At 50.9% G+C, this 16,438-nt stretch overlaps 1 protein-coding gene across 1 annotated transcript in view; it reads left to right on the top strand.

Annotated features, from left to right (window-relative positions):
• PWWP2B (PWWP domain containing 2B) overlaps nt 1-6,086 on the top strand; it is a 30,043-nt gene extending 23,957 nt beyond the window's left edge. The window contains exon 4 of the mRNA XM_027655192.1: nt 5,558-6,086. The gene's annotated coding sequence lies outside the window, so the exon portion shown is untranslated. The remainder of the gene's footprint in view (nt 1-5,557) is intronic.
• The last annotated feature ends 10,352 nt before the right edge of the window (nt 6,087-16,438 follow it).

Raw genomic sequence — 16,438 nt, 5'->3', positions numbered from 1 at the left:
GTGACTTCACCTTCAAAGACATTCAGGGCTCTGCGTGTCCATGCAGCCAGGGCTGCTGCCAGCACTTGTGAAGCAGCATAAATCACTCCTCTTTTACCTCTTCTCTTCTGTTCTACCAGTGGCACAAAAAGGTTGTATCTCTTGATATAAGGTGGTGGTGGTGATTGCTGTGTGTTTTTTTAACACACCTGCCTAGTCACGTGAAATATTTCAGTGCAGAAGATGAATGTTTGAGATTTTTCTTGGCCTGCTTTCTGGATGCTTCAGTCCACCAGGCATCCAACTTAATTACTGCTTCTCAGTCTTCCTGCAAACATTTTAGAGTCAGCGTCTCTGCACACTAATACAAGGTGGGAGAACAAGTCCAAAATAGACTGTACTGCATTTTTGTGTGCCCTGCACTGATGGCTGGAGCTGTGTTAGGTGACATCCCGCTGATCTTCCTGTTCCCAAAAGCACATTGTACCCACGGACTGCATTTGGAGACACCTAGATCCACGCTGCTGCTCCCCATCCTGCCACCCTCGGCCCCTCTCTCTCCACTCTCTGCTCCCAGGCGTGTTTTCTGGAAATGCCACCAGGCCATACATTGTGCTATTTCTAACTGCACCCATGCTGTGCCGATGCCAAGGAATGCGATCGGCTTAAGGGAGCTGTAACTTCAGCTGCTGGGGGAGATTGTATCCACCAAGGGCTTAGCAACTCCCTTGGGAGCACAGCGAGCTGCTCCCGGGGCTAAGGGTCTCTGAGTCCCAGCTGGAGCTCTCAGCCTCTGCTGGTTGTGCTGGCCAAGCGTGCCCAGACTGGGTGGGTGTCACCAGCCCACAGTGCACTCAGTGCCTGTGAGGTCCAGGCAGGATCGGGGGCTGTGCCAGGGTTTTGGGGCAATGGGTGGGAGAGATGTCTGGACAAAGAACACGGAAACTGGTTTTTTTGAAAACTTTTTCAAGTTATGTAAAACCAGAATTTCTGTATGTTTTCCTGAATTGCATTTATTTACTCACCTCAAGTGGAGGTGTCTGAAACTGTGGCTACAATTCCTGTTTTCCCAACGAGCACAGAGAGCAGCAGGGTGGGAGCTGCAGCTGAGGGGCAGCCTGGGATGGGCAGCGCTGGTCCCCAGAGAGGTGAAACACCCCCAAGGGAATCCTCTGGTTTCCCAGGAAGGGCTCAGAGTTTGTCCTGCCTCTACAATTTGTACAGTAGTGAGCACCTCCAAGGTGCACGTATGGAAAGGCTCCTTTGGGCCAAGAAGGAATAGGGGATTTTGGGAAACTTGGCAGTGGCTCTGTGTAGGGAAGGCTTCATGTGCTCTGCAGATGAGGAACCAACTGGATCTTCGCACAGTAGCTGTGCATTGCTAATGGTAACACAATGGGGTGACATGATTCATAGAATCACAGAATGGTTTGGGTTGGAAGGGACCTTAAAGACTATCCCATTCCATCTCCCTGCCAGGGGCAGGCATACCTTCTGCTAGACCAGGTGCTCTGAGCCCTGTCCAACCTGGCCTTGAACATTTGAATATTTCCCATTTTCATGTTCAGATGTCCAAGGTAGAACTTTGATCCCAAAAATTGTTGTGAATATTCTTAAACGTTGAGAAACTTATGAGGTGCTGTTCTTCAGCCCTGACGTGTTCTGTTTTGTCCGTAAGTCCCCACTGGTGGTGCTGGGATCAAGGTGAACAGGAGCATGTGGGCTGAGTGACAAACCCTGACTCCTTACTGTAAAAGACTTAAGGAGCAGCTTGCCTGTACCCTGCAGACTAGATGAGGATGAGCTGGGGCCTGGTTTGGTTTATTTAAATCTGTTTGCTGCATTTGTTTTGCACTGTGTGTGTACCTGTATGGAACACGTGGGCTCTGCATTAGCCAGATAATGAACTCTGCGCATCCTGAGATTACGTACGGCTCAAATAGGCTTCCCGTGACCAGCAGTGAGGACACAGATGGGCCTTAATACCTTGATTTCTGGAGGGCTTGTGCTCTTCACATCTTCAAATCTCCAGCTCTTCAGTCAGCTGCAGAGTGCTCTCGCTTCTCCTGGTGCTTTTTCTGCCAGATCAGGAGCAGCATGGGACCTGCCATGCACACAGGTGACATGTCCCTCTGGTGTGTGAGGACTGTGGCTGTGTCTCCTGCCTGCCCTGAGGTGCCCATGGGCAGCAGAAGTGCTCCCATCCCAGCGGATGCAGCGTGAGGTGAAGGTCCACGAGTGGCTCCTCTGCCCATGCAGGTGAATGTGACTCACCTCACCTTAGAGAGGGTCCCCGGTGGTCCCACAACCCCCGTTGCTGCCCCACGTCAGCCTTGTCATTGCCTGGTCATGACGTGTGTGTCTCTGGAAGGGAGGAGTTGGGCATGTTTTAATGAAGGCTCTTCTCATTAAGCTGATGAATTTCTGAAGGAGCGGGTGCCTTCAGTGACATACCAGTTCCTGTTTCATCTGTTTTAGGTCTGTGTTAGTGCAGGATCAGCCAGCCTGGGTTTCTTTATAAAGCACATTTCCTGTGTGCTCTCTGCAGCTTAAGAAATGAATTGTAGCAAATTACTAGTTTGACTTCCCTTGGGAGTGATGACTTGCTCTGTTTTGATTCAAGCCAATAACTTTAGCCATCTTTTCATGCAGAGAGCAGCCCTTTCCCAAAGCAGAAACCCTCAGCCATGATGCAGGATTTGTAGTAGGGATACTCAGATGATGGAGTTTGAGAACTCCAGTGTTGGAGAGCATAGCTGCCAGCCTGCTCAAGTCAGCTGTCTTCTGGTGCCTTGAGAGTTGGAGATAGTTCCAAAATACCATTCAGTGGGCCAGAGATGGGTATCCCAGCTGCCATCCAGTAACCCCCACCCACCCTCTCCCTCCTCGCACAGGAGGAAGGCATGGGAAGAAAGGACTTTCTCAGTCTGCTGCCAGCAGCAACCACTCTGTCCTTCCCCCAAGGGGAGATGGTTGGAGGAAGACTGATTTGATGATGCTCATTTACAGCCTGCTGTTAACTGCTTTATGATTAGAAAATATTCCTCAAAATATGCTTCTTGGGCACACTTGGGGTGCAGCAACCTATAAATTCTCTTCTGCACTCCACTGCTGCTGTTAAATCTGGATTTGTTAATGGCTTTATTTGATCCAAAACTTCATTTTTTTAATTATGAACAAGCACTTGGCTTCAGGAGAGCTGCCTTGACTCTCCTTTGGACACACAACTTAGCACCCAGGCTGTCATGAGTCAGCCTGTATCATGTTCATTACTCACATGTGGACTGAGGCAGCAGCGATGCCCGGAATGTGGGGCTTCAGCTGCTCCATCTTGGAAAGTTTTTTTAAACAGAAATCTTTGAAGTCTCTCAGGGATGAAGTGAGAGCATACAAGGGACTGTTGCTGTACTGCTGCTCTTAGATGCATTGAAAACTCCTGGGTCTGCTCTGCTTGCACAGATGCCTGAGCTCTCTCTCTCTCTTTGGAGGGTGGCCTCTGTCCCCCACCCAGCCTAGCTGTGGAGCTCTGCTGGGGACAGACACCCACCCACCTGCAGGCACAGGGTGCTGGGGCTCTGGCATTCCAAGCCATGGACCACCCAGCTGTTCTAAAGCAGCTGGCTATATTGCTGGTAGCACCAACTTTCTGCTCCCACAGGAGAGAGTCCCCAGTATTTGCCCCAGGTGTCCCTAATCTTTCCCCCCCCCCCAGGTAGTTCCCTGAGCAGCTGTGGTTTGGCCCCAGCCCCTGTCCCCATGGAGGGGCAGTGTCTGCCCTGACACAGGCAGGACCCTTCCCTGGGATTTGCTTGGCATCCTGCTTCTGGTGTGATGCTTCCTTCCCCCAAGTGAGAAATTCCTAAGAATCCAACCTGCCCGAGGACTTGTTCAGCCAGGAAATGCACTTTTTCCTGTTTAGACCAGATCGTCTCACTCTGTAATCTGTCTCAAAAGGGTCAGTGCTCTCAAAGCCATTTGAGGGATATTGTTCCAGGTCAATGGGCCTCATGGAAGGCTTTGGTAGGTGTAATGTGATAAACCTGCAAGTGAGTTTGTTGTGTGCTCTTGAAAGTTTCTCTGTTCCTCAGAAGGCAAATGAATAGATTCTCCTTCATGATTAAGTATGGATTTATACTGTTGACTGTAGGTAGTAGAGCCCTGGGGTGAGACCTCCCAGTTTCTCAGGGGTGATTCTGCTAAATACTGAAGGACTGTATGAAAACTGACTGCAGCCCTTCTCTGCAATACAGCTTTTGGGACAGATGTTCCTGGTGTATTGAATCAGCTCTTTGCATTCTCCATTGTGTGGGCACTGCTGAGGATCATTCTGGATGCTGAGTCTGGGTGAATCAGTGTCCCTTTGGGTCCCCTGCCCACAGGAGCACTGCTGCTGCTGTGTCAGCAGCGTTGGGGATGTGATCCTCTTCCCGTGTTTGGTGTTCTTGGTTCATTGTGCTCTGTAAGTCACAAACCTCAGCTGGCAGGGGGTTTGAAGGTCTTTGATCTGTTCCTTCATAGCATTAATGCTGTCAGGAACACAGATCCGACCTGGTGTCTCCTGTGTTTCCCACTGGGCTGGAGTTGATGTGGTTGATGTGGCATGGACTTGTGTTGGGGCTGGTCAGACTCCTGGGCTGCTCAAGCTGCTGTGATGCAGCTCATCAGTGGGAGTGAAGATCTCCGTGCCGTTCTCTCTCGGTGATTCTGTATCACCAAGTTGTTCCACATGTCTTCTGGTTTCTTCATGTGATCTTGAAGGCAAATGGGTCCTCCCCTTGATCTTTTCCAGTGGTTCCACATCATAACCTGGCTTACAGGGCCAGTGCAAGTCCCTCCTGCATGCAGGGGTACAGGTGAGGACTTCTCTCTTCCCTAGTTTTTGCCAGGCACGTCCCCCTCTCCAGGGCATGCACCTTTCCCAGGTCGCCCTTGGCCCCAGTGGCTGGTCCCTGGTGCAGGGCCAGTGACAGTAGAGGGACACTGGCTGCCCGAGGGCTCCACAGTGCCATGTGCTCCATTCTGTGGGAAGAGGGGAAAGGGAGCCTATGGCAGGGGGGCTGTGGAGAAGTGAGGTGTCTTTACCCCCAGGACAGAACGAGGTGACGTGGCTGCTCTGGCTCTCCATGAGCACGTTGCTGGGGCACCACGGCAGCGGTCGATGGCTCGAGCAGTTGCAGGTACTTAGGAAACCTTCTGTACGGCTGCTCTCAAGGGGAGAATAATCCTATTTTGTAGACTGTGTTTGGAAACTGGAGGCAGATGTTCTTCACGTGGCATGCTCCATAGGGACTCGTGGTGGATTAACCTACAGTAACCCACCTGAACGGGACTTAAGAGTCCTTAAGCCACACTGAAGATTTATTATCGTCACTGAAGTTCATATCATGTTGGTCTTCAGGAAAATTCCCGCTCTTACTTTGTGCTTGTTAACCTGACCAGCTTCTTCCCAAGCTGCAACCACTGCTGGTTCTGCTAGCTGGGCCAGCTGGAAGAGGAGAATTCCTGGCTATATTTAGAGGGAAGCCGGAGCGTGTGTCAGTCCATCACAGTAACCTCTCCCTCTCTCCCTTTCTTCAAGGTAACAGAAGACGAGCACAGCTGTTCTCCTAGAGGGTCACCGAGTCTGTAACACCCTGACGTGCTCCCCAGGAGAACCTGGAGGCTGCCGGGAGGCAGGAGGACAAGGTTCCTGGTCAGAGTGCTCCGCGTTTCATCCGGGACAGGTGACAGGCACCGGGACGTGGAGTTGGGAGGCTCTTCTGGTGTGAGGCTGGCAGGAAAGGCTTAAGGATATCTTTCCCTAGAATGAGAATTTGACCAGTCAGACAACAATGAACTAGGAGAACAGCAAAAGCCACACCTCGGAATGTATTTATTACTTAAAATTAGCTATTCTTGATAAAATCCCCCAAATTATTGCTGCTGCTTATTTTACTTACGGATTTCACACACTTGTTAATTTTAAAGCTACCAAACGTTTATTCAATACTGTACTCTGAGAAATGTAATTGGGTCAGGACATGCAATAGAATGAAATCATTGTAGTGTCTTAAGTACAACGGACTCACTTTGTGTCTATTAAACCTTGGAAGATGTGCAACACACAAGGATGTGGCTGTCATTGTATGTGTTAAAGCTTTTTTGTGTCATTTGCTGCAGAGTGGAGGGAGTCAGTGGTTTCAGGTATGTGAACAAACAGTGCTAGTGACTTGGATGGCTCTGGGTCCTACCCTGGTACTTTCTGAAGTCACCTGGAACAGCAGCACAGCCTGGGCCTGCCCGTGCTGCGTGTGAAGGGTGGGTCTGGGCTAATGGCTCCAGCCAGAGAGGGAATCCCTGATCTGAACTGACTCGTGTGCTCACACCCAGTCAGCAAGTGTGATTTAAGGCTCGTTGGACACTTGTTGGATAGAAGGATCTTCCTCCTTACACATGACCAGAGGTGACTTGCAGTCTCTAATCCAGCAAACAGCTTTTGTGACAAATTTGGAGTGCAAACAGTTCACAGATGAAGTGACCTATGGACAGGGTTCTGGAACTGTATTGGTTAAGTTTTTGGGTTTGCATTAGTCTAGCTTTTCCTTGGATTCCCTCAGTCCAGAAACATTAATTTGTGGTAAGCCATTGCTTCTGATGCTGGAGAAAACAGTTCAGAGTGTCCCTGCTCAGTGAAATGTTATCTGGCTGTTGGAGATTGACTTGGAGCTGCAGGATCTCTACACAAATCCTGCTTCCTGTCTGTTGGACCTGCTGCAGCAAACACAGGATTGAACTCTCACTGAGTTAGAGCGAGCGGGTCGGAAATCACTCAGGCTTGTGTTTTCCTGGTTCGTGCTGCTTCACATTGTGGTCTTTGAATGTCAGCAAGAGAGGTCCGAGCTTCCCTTTTCAGCAATAAAGTGTCACAAGAAGAGCTCAACTCCAAAACTGTTCTGCTGACTCTCAGTCCAGCACACACTGAGTCAAATCTGCATCCCTTAGAACAGCAGGAAGGCTGTGGTGTAAAACATGGAATGCTGAACCAGGACAGCTGTTTCCCCAGGCCCGTTTTGGCCACCTCTGCAAACAAATCAATGAGCTTCCTGTTTTCCAAAAATAAGTGCAAGAAGGACAGCAGTATATAGTGAGGGACGCGTTCCTGCACCTTGTGTGAAGCCTTTGTGCAGCGGGTGTTTACCCAGGCGCCCGCTGGGCCCATCCCAGGCTGGCAGAGGTGCCCCTGTGCTGGGAGTGCTCCTGCTCTGGGAGGAACAGCTCTGCCTTTCTTAGGCCCAGTCTGTCTGGCCTCAGGGGCTCTTTGTGAGGGTTTTTTTCTAGCATCTTCTCGAGCTAGGCCTGGGCTGAGCTGACGGCTGTGAGGTGGTTTTTGTGTTTTCTGCTCACACAGTTCTGCATTGTACAGAATCCCTGCCCCGAAGTGCTGCCAAGCATTTGGCTGTAGCATTACAGTAGTGAGCTGCAGGGAGGTACAAGCAGCCTTCTGTTCACTTAAAAAATTTTTTAAAAAGGCAAAGTAAAAATAACCAAACCCTCACTCCCCCCTGCTCCCAGGAAAAGCATGTGTCTGCTCCCGTCTCTAGTGAAGGGCTGCTCCTGCCCACGCACCGAAAGGCTGCTCCTTGCTCCGAGGTTGAAGGAGATGCCAAGCACAATAGGTGAGTGTTGGCCACATTCCTGAGCAGGCAGCCAGTGGCATTCATGAGCAGGCAGGAGCATCCTTCAGACCAGGTGTTCAGTCTCTGCTGGGTGTGAGCGGGAACTGCAGTACCTCACACACAGGCCCAGGGACTTTCTCTAGGCTTAGGACATGAGATGGGTTAAGAAGGTTTGCTCAGGACTGGTGTTCATCCTCTGAGACTGGAGTGGTCCTCAGGATGGAGTTGTTTAAGGGGATGTCCAGTTTTTCCCCACGGTGGTTTGTCTCTGCAGTGAAGCCCCGGGTGCACAGCAGCCCTGCCAGATGTGTAATGGCACAGTGAGACCTGCTGGCCTTGGCCTCTGCCCCGCTCAGCACTGGCAGCTCATGCCCTCCCAGCAGTGGTTCTGCTCCTCAGGGCTGATGGAAGAGTGAGTACTTGTATCCCTGAGGGAAGCTCTCCTCTGCTGTGTCCAGGCACAGCTCCTGCTGTCCTTACACCTGGGTGTGTGACATTCCTGACATTGCTGGGCCCTGTGGAAAGCAAACAATGAGCTGTTGCTGCCCTAGACTCTGCTGCTGCAGAGGTGAGTGGAAATGTCAGTGTTGTTCAGGGGAAAATGTCAGTGATAGGGCTCCTGGGCCCTGTGTCAGCAGGTAGGAGTTTCCAAGAGCTGTTTTGCTGCTCTTTGTGCCAGGGGCTGGGCAAGGACCCTCCTCCAGAGAGCACTGGAAGGTTGGTGTGTCAGGACTCTTGTTTTCCCTGTACTCCTTGCAATGCCAGGTGGTGTGTCTGTCTGTCCCAACACCAGCTTAAAGAAGAAGCAGACGAGTGACATTTCAGCACTGCAGGTGAGTCACTGGATTTTTGCCACTTTACTAAGAATTGCCACAGAGAGTTCCAGTAAAAATGCAGTAACAGGAAACTGGTGCTTGAGAGGCAGGTGAGTGGATGGAACACTGGTCCTGCTCAAAAGCAGCAGCTTGGTGCCAGAGATGGGTTAAACCCTAGCCTTACACAGCACCAAACCACAGACCAGCTGCAGGTCTGCGTGGCAGCTGCCCCACTGCTCCTTGGTGAAAAGATGACTCTTGGGTTCTGGCAAGGCTTAAAGCAAAGATCTAGCAAATTGCTTCTTTGCCTTGGCCATTATGCAGATAAATGAAAATAATTTCTCAGCAAATGCAAAAGAATAAACCAAGAACACAGTGATGGTTCATTTCTTAACTGGTTTAAAAAAGCTAATGTGGAATGTTCTAAATGTCACTTTTAATAATTTGAGGTTGGAATGGCTTAATTCAGTCTTCTATTCTGTCAGAGGAAAAACTGCATTGGGTTAAAAACATAAATGTAACATTCAGGAATAGAGAGGGGTCTTCAGTATTCTCTGTGAACATCGAGTGTTGTTCACAGACTCCTCTGTGCTGTGGAATTTCGCTTTTTGATCCCTTCTTAAGGTTTCCCTCCTTATACTTTTAAAACTTGTGCAGGACTTCAGGAACCAGTTCAGTTCTTGTCACACTAAGGGCTTATTACAGTCTCCAGGGCTCCATGCTGTGGTTTTGGAGGTTTCCTCCTGGACCCCACAGCTGTGCTCCAGCTCAGACAGCTGGGCTCTGAACCAACAGCCCTGCAGAGTCAGAATGGGGCTTTTGAGGGTGGGGGGGATGGTCAGGTTTTTATCCTGACATTCATAGAATCCTAAAATGGTTTGAGTTGGAAGGAATCTTAAAGCTCATCCAGTTCCATAACCCTGCCATGTGCAGGGACACCTTCCACTAGCCCAGGTTGCTCCAAGCCCCGTCCAACCTGGCCTTGGACACTTCCAGGGATGGGACAGCCACAGCTTCTCTGGGCAACCTGTGCCAGGGCCTCGCCACCCTCACAAGGAAGAATTCCTTCCCCATATCCCATCTAAGCCTGCCCTCTGTCAGCTGGAAGCCATTCGCCCTTGTCCTGTCACTCCAAGCCCTTGTCCAAAGTCCCTCTGCATTATTCAAACCAACACCAAACCTATCGGTATTTCTTGTAATAAGACTCTTTGCTAATATTCTGAATCTATAAATTAAATTTGGGGTTATGGTGGCAAACCATTGCAGGACCTGCTTCTGTCCAAACATCACCTGTGACATTCCCCTAAAGCTTCTCCTCTTGCCTCTCTTGTAATTCCACGCTTTTCTGTGCTCTGTTCTCCCTTTGAGCACTTCCCTCCCCCTCACCAGGCCATTGGAGCAGGTAGGGAAAGCCAGGCTGTGCCAAGGGTCTCCCAGCGACGGGCTGCCTGCACCCCACACCCTTCTCTCCACTGATGTACTTCTTGCTATAGCCCTGGAAGTCCCCTAAAACACCTTGTACAGCAGAACAACCTTAAGAACAAGTGGTTTTTGGAAGCAGAGCCCTGGTTCTCCAGGCACACTGGCAGCTTCACACTGGAGCTGGGCACTGCTGCCCACAGCAGGACTCCCCCTGACCTTCCTCCTACCGTGTCAGCTCTGGAGTGTCCCAGGCTTTCCCACTGACCTCACATAAACGTTTCTCATGATCTGAGTTTGTCACATTTCAGCTTTCTTCCTGTCTCAGCGCTGAATTGGGGAAGAGACATCTTAAAGTGAACAGGATGAGAATCCGTTTCCTGCAGAACTCCTTGCTGCTCACGAGGCTGCGAGTGGGGAAAGGTGGGTCAGTGGTGAGTGTCTGCATTCATCAGTTCTGACTGTTCCTCACTTCTCCTTTCCCAGCTGGGCCATGGCCAGGTAACAACATCTCACACACTTTACCCGTGGGCCTCAGACCGTGTCCTCCAAGCGCATCCTGTGCTGCAGGAGCAAGGGCAGGCGGGATATGTGACAACAGACAAAGTGAATTCCTGCTGGCTCAGTGCTGGGGACTGATGGAAAGGCAGAACAGCCCTGTTGGCTCATCCAGAAAAACAGTCAACCAAAGCTCCTGCCATCAGGCACAGCCCAGGACAACAGCATCACCCCATGTCCCTCCTAATGCACCTTAGTCACTGCTGGCCCCATCAGGTTTCCATGGGGTTTCCAAATGCTGCCTCTGGGAAAAACTTCTCACAGTGAACGTGCTGGATTTTAGCAGCAGTTTTACCTTGATCTGTCCTCCTAACCTGACTGCAACCTCACTGCAATAATCCTTCCTGAGGCTGCAGTGTCCCTTAGGAGGCAGAAGGAAAAGGGAAGTTGAGCTTTAAAGGTGGAAGTAGCTTTATCCTGGCAAGAGATACCACCATTCTGGAATGTGGGAATTTTCTTGTTTTGCTAGATCTCCAGGTTAATATACCGTCCATTTTTCATTCCTGTTTGTAGCAGATGACTTCCAAGCAGCCTCAATTTGTGCATTTTCTGTGTCTACAGATTCATGGCTCTGCTGTGAGACCAGGGAGTGAGCTCAAGCAACAGTAGACAGGTGGGATCAGGGGTCCTCCTGCCCCATCCCTCAGCAGGGATCCCCGGGTTTGGGGCACCTGGATCATCACAATGACTGCCCCCACTCCCTGCATCCCGGTGTGTCCATCCATCCCTGCCTGCATCCGGGCATGAGGTCAGACCAAAGGCTGCCAGGGAGTCCAGCTCTTACTGGGCATTGATCTGTCTTTCTGTGCCTCCAGCCTGAGCTCTGGCTGCACAGGAGGGACCAGCCTGGGCACAGGAAATGGGGTTGGCCAAGCATTGTGGGGAATTAGGCCATGGGTGTCCAACTCTCCACTGGGGCTCCAGCAAGCCCACTTAAAAGGGAAGCTTGCTTTAATCCAATCAAATGTCTGTTGCATGAGGAAAATATTTCCTTTCCCCTAAACTCAATTTTTTTTTTAAATGCATCTTATAAAACACAAAGTTGGATAAGTTGTTTTTAAAGCTGATTTCTGAGGAAAAGCACATAAGCTGCAAGCTGGTTTGCATTATAGACCAAAACCTGGAGCATTTGGCTTTGATAACTGAGGCCCAACATGGCTTGAAGCAGAATGTGGCTGAAACAGGGAATGCTGAGGGCAGCTGAATGGCCTGTGGAGCAGCCCCCGCCACTGGCTCCAGGCAGGGAAAGGGCTGGTTTTCCTTGTTCAAAGTCCTTGGTGCCAGCAGAATAATACTGAAGGCCCTTCAGTGGCTGAAGGTGACACAGGGGACAAAGCACTGGCCCCAAGAGGTGTAGGTGTCCGGTTCTGGGGGAGAAGCAGGGCCCAGCTGTGCCAAGGCTGGAGCTGCTGCCGGGGGCTCAACCTGATCCCCCTGTGTTGGGTTTCCCAATGCCCAGCCTGGAACAGGGAAATCATTTGGGGCCAAATCCCCTGAAATACAGCATCTTTCATGCATGCTTATGCCCCCCATTTGGTGGAGGGGTGCCCCAGGGACTCGCCAGGCAAGGTGGGGAGATGCTGGCGTGCCCTTGGCTGGAACTGGGCCATGCTGCTGCTGTTGGGATGGGATGATGACATGGGGGTCACTTGGGCCACCTGTGATGGCTGCTGAAAGTGAAGGTGGTTCTCCTGGTGGAGAGCCTTGGGCTTGGCAGTGAGGCTGGCAGGGAGGAGAGCAGAGGGACTGGGCAGGGGGTCACCAGCCCTGTGGGGACCTCAGTGATGGGTGTCCCAGCCTTGGGGGCCCACACAAGCGCACAGGATTGGGGTCTGGAGCATGTGTTCGCTCTGGAGTGGAAACTCGGTCTGGTTTTGTGGCCCGTGGCTGGCGTGGGGGTGGGGATCCTGCCTGCTTTGATTCTGCTTATGACTCTCCCCCACCCCATCGTTCTTCTCCACGGCGGCAGCGTTCACAGGAGCTGTAGTGGTTCTGCATGTTTTTAATTTGCTGATGGGTGTGAGCTAATGAGGGGTTGGGGATCAGGCTCTGCTGGTCGGAGCACTGTCGCCATGTGCTCCCTCCTGTCCGGACCCACTCCTGTCCAGACCCGCTCCCACCTGGCACCACAGCTCCTCCACGGAACACCTGGACACAGCCCTGGCTGTGGCAAGTGATCAGTGATGCCCTTGTGCCAATGGCATCGCAGGCACCAATACCTGTATCAGTGAAGCTTAAATAAGAATCCTCATATTCCTGTGGCCTCTCCAAACCCTAATTATTTATAATTTCCACAGCTGAAGCTCTGTTGCTAAAGAAAAATTTAATTTTCCCAGCGGCGTGGAGGCTTGGCCGATGAGTCACGGCACTTCGTTAGCTAATCTTAGACCTGCTGTGAATTACTCACTGGTGCTGATACAGAGTGGGCTGAGAAAATGCTCGTTTGGAGTGGATAATTTTAGAATTTGGGTCTCTTCCCTGGCAGGGGAGAGTGTGAGCATGCGGGGGTTTGGAGCCCTTGTGTAGGTGCGTGCTGCTCTCCTGAGTGGGTCTTCATATGTAAAGACACTCAGAGCCTGTGTTGCTTTCTTCAGATCCATGGGTGAATTTCAGTGTGTGAGGATGCTTTAAATTCAGGAATAATGTGTGAGTCTGTGCTGAATTAGATGGATCGTGTAGTAGCTGTGATAACGGCCCGAGTGAGAGGGGGTTGAGGAGGACAGGGTTTATTTTTACAACATTAAGTGTTGAAGTTGGTAATGGGGGAGCACAAAAGTGGGATTTTTGGGGGTGTCTTGTGCAGAGCCAGAAGTTGGACTCCATGATCCTTCTGGGTCCCTTCCAACTCAGGAGATTCTGTGATTCTGTGAATTCTGTAGTTCTCAGCTTTTACTCTGGAGATAGTTTTCTTTTGAAGTCGCTCAAAAGGTGGCTGAGGAAGCAAGATCACTGTGAAACATCCGTGTTCCCCTTGGAAAATGCAAAGGGATCACGAACCCCAAATCCCTGAGTGCTCCCTGACCAGGCACATATCCCTGTGGGGTCCCTGGGCAACACCCATTGGGCTCCAGCAACCACAGGGCAATGCCTGTGGGCAGCTGTCAAACCACAGGACCTCATGGGAGCTTTTGGGGAGGTGGGAGGCATTTCCCTGGGGAGCAGCTGGGAATTATTCCTGCTGCTATAATGCTTTTTATCTTTCTTTTTATTATGGCTTGCAAGTATGTGCACCAAAAATTTCATCAGCAGTTTCCCAAGAGGCCATTCCCACTGTGGCTTGAACTAAGGAAGTTTATTACAATATCCAGGTAATTTTCTCCCTGGTGCCAGACGCTGTCAGCCTGCTGATCTGTGCTGCCGGCTCAGCCCCAGGGGATGGTCCCTGACACATGAAACAGCTCTTGGTATGATAATTGCAGCAATTTCAAGAAACAGGAGTAGGGGTCTGGGCAGGAATTGCCTTTGGGAACATCTGTTTCACCTTTCTGTCTATGGCCTCTTTCTGCAAACATCTTTTAAATTTAAAAAAACCCCACCTTGTTCAGTATAACCCAGTCCCTGGAGTGACTCAAAAATGGCTGTAAGTGCTGAAAGTGCTACACAAGTGCAACATGTGCATACAAATGGATACCTGGGGGGACAGGGGTGTTCAGGCATTGGAAGGGGCTACCCAAGGAGGTGGTGGAGTCCCCATCCCTGGAGGTGTTCAAGGAATGACTGGACATGGCACTCAGTGCCCTGGGCTGGGTGACAAGGTGGAGATTGAGCACAGGTTGGACTCGATGGGCTGGGAGGACTTTTCCAACCTCAGTGATTCTGAGATTCTAAGAGAACTCCCTGGCCTCCATCTGTCACCCTCTGCTCACAGAGAATTGAGCTGGTGATGCCAATTTTTGAGTTTCATGGTGTTCTGGCTGCACCAGCTTTGTTGTATTTAGAGACCTGAAATCCGTGACTTTCCATAGGGAAGGCCATGTTGGGTGGGAAGGGCCTGACTCCAACCTGCTCTGCTCTGCAGCCCCCGGCTGGCTCTGTGTCAGGCTGCTGTGCCAGGCAGAGTCAGCACAGAGCTGGCCAACGGAGCTAAATTTGACTGTGTGGCGCAGTGGGGAGGGGTGGTGAGACATGGGGACTCCTCATGCCCCCGGTACCTGCAGGGGGATGGCCACGCTGCATCCCCAGGGGCTGCACTTGCTCTGCTGCCACGGGCACTGCCACAGGCATCATGGCACAGCAGCCATCCTGCACGGGGAGAAAACCAGCAGCTCTCAGATGCACTAGTGATGTCCCCTCCTCCATACAGGCTGCAGAAGGCCCTGGAGGAAAGCCGGTGCTTGGCTGAATTAAACGTGCTTGCTCCATAACATTTTTCCCTGTGCTGTGCCTGATCCCAACCCCACCGCCGGGGCAGGATCTATGCCAGCATCCTGCTCTTACCAGGGCAGCTTTGCACCTCAATTTAATTCAGCCTTTGTCCAAGGTTAAACTGTTCTTCCCATCACAGATGTTAATTATCAGCTGTAATTAATGGGTTTCCCAGCCCCCATTACAGATACTGGGGCTGAGTTATGACCAGCAGTTTGGATCAGCTCCTTGCATGGCAGTGATGGATGCTCTTTTTTGGGTGGTGCCACCAGCGTTTCCTCTATTAGAAACCACTGATGTCTCTCTGGGAAGTGTGGAGCAGCGTTCTGTTTAGAAAAGCATTTTTTGTTCAGGGCTTTGGGGTTTTGCCTTTGCTACAAGTCAGCAAACAAAACTGGTGTTTACTAATGCTGCCTGCGCAAAACAGGACCTGTCACACTCCGTGCGGTGGGACAAGTGGCTGTGACCAGGATTTAAGGCCCCTTTTGGGAATTTACGGGTGTAGTAATCATTCCTTCCAGAAGTACTTTGCATCCACTGCAGTATAAACACCCAGCTGCATTTCACCCTGAAATGGGTCACCCAAACTGCTGTCCCTGCTGGTTTTGGTTGGAGCTGGATGGGGAAGGTGCTGCTGGGCAGTTCTCTGAGCAGGGGACACGCAGCCATAACCCTGTCTCTGAATCAACTGACCTTCCCAGCCCTGTCCCTCTGCTCAGTGCCACGGGAACCATCAGAGCTGGTGGATGGAGCAAGCCCAGCACAGAAGGGACATGGCACCAGCTGGGAAGTGCAGCAGTGCCGGTGCCAGAAGGGGAAGGGCTGGGACTGACGGTAACTAAAGGTGCAGCCTGGTCTGCAGAATCCGACCATGAAGAGAAGTGAGGTCATGCTGAGACACATCCCTGTCCAATTGTGCTGTTTTCCTGTGTAGAAAATGTGTTCTTACTGCTTGCATCCGCTGTGGGGGCTGGCAGGAGCGTTGTCCCCAGTGCCAGCGCAGGCCCAGCTGTGCCCTCTGTGCTGGTCCATGCCCAGCTCAGGGCCTCAGCTCTTCTTACCAGAGAGCCCACAGCAGCTTTGAGGCTGTGTCATATCACACCTGCAGCAAAATCATTGACAAACTTTGGGAAGGATCTCATAGAAACTTACTTGTCCCTATGAGATTGAAAACAACTCTGCAATATTGCAAATATTAATGTCTATGGTAGCAACATACCCTCCTCTCATTGAATTGCTTTAAAATACAGCAATGAACCATCACGTTACTAATGCCTTGTGGAGGAAGTGCCACTTAGGTCAATAAACATTTGTTTGCAGCAGAACTGAAAAGCCAGACAAACACAGGGAGCCTGTTATTCCAGTGACTCAGATCTTTGATTAAAAGGTGATAAATGAACAGTTTATCTACTAGAAATCGGGCATTTCAGGCATTTTGTTTTGGTATTTCAATTGCATTTATTAGGCCTTGCTAACTGAATCCAAGCACCGGCAATAATTTGCTGCTGTTGTTTGCAGTTGTCTCGGGCAGAGCATTCCAGATGGATCTGGCTGTGGAGAAGGCAAAGCCCCCTGTCCCGGGGAAACCCATCACTATCAGCTTGGATCTCACCCCAGAGGAGATCCTGGGAGGTGTCGGGGGGGAAA

Source organism: Corapipo altera, unplaced genomic scaffold (assembly GCF_003945725.1).
Source record: "Corapipo altera isolate COAL_440 unplaced genomic scaffold, ASM394572v1 180, whole genome shotgun sequence".
Lineage (NCBI taxonomy): Eukaryota > Metazoa > Chordata > Aves > Passeriformes > Pipridae > Corapipo > Corapipo altera.
Note: the sequence above shows the minus strand (reverse complement) of the source record. Positions and strands in the feature narration are given on the sequence as shown.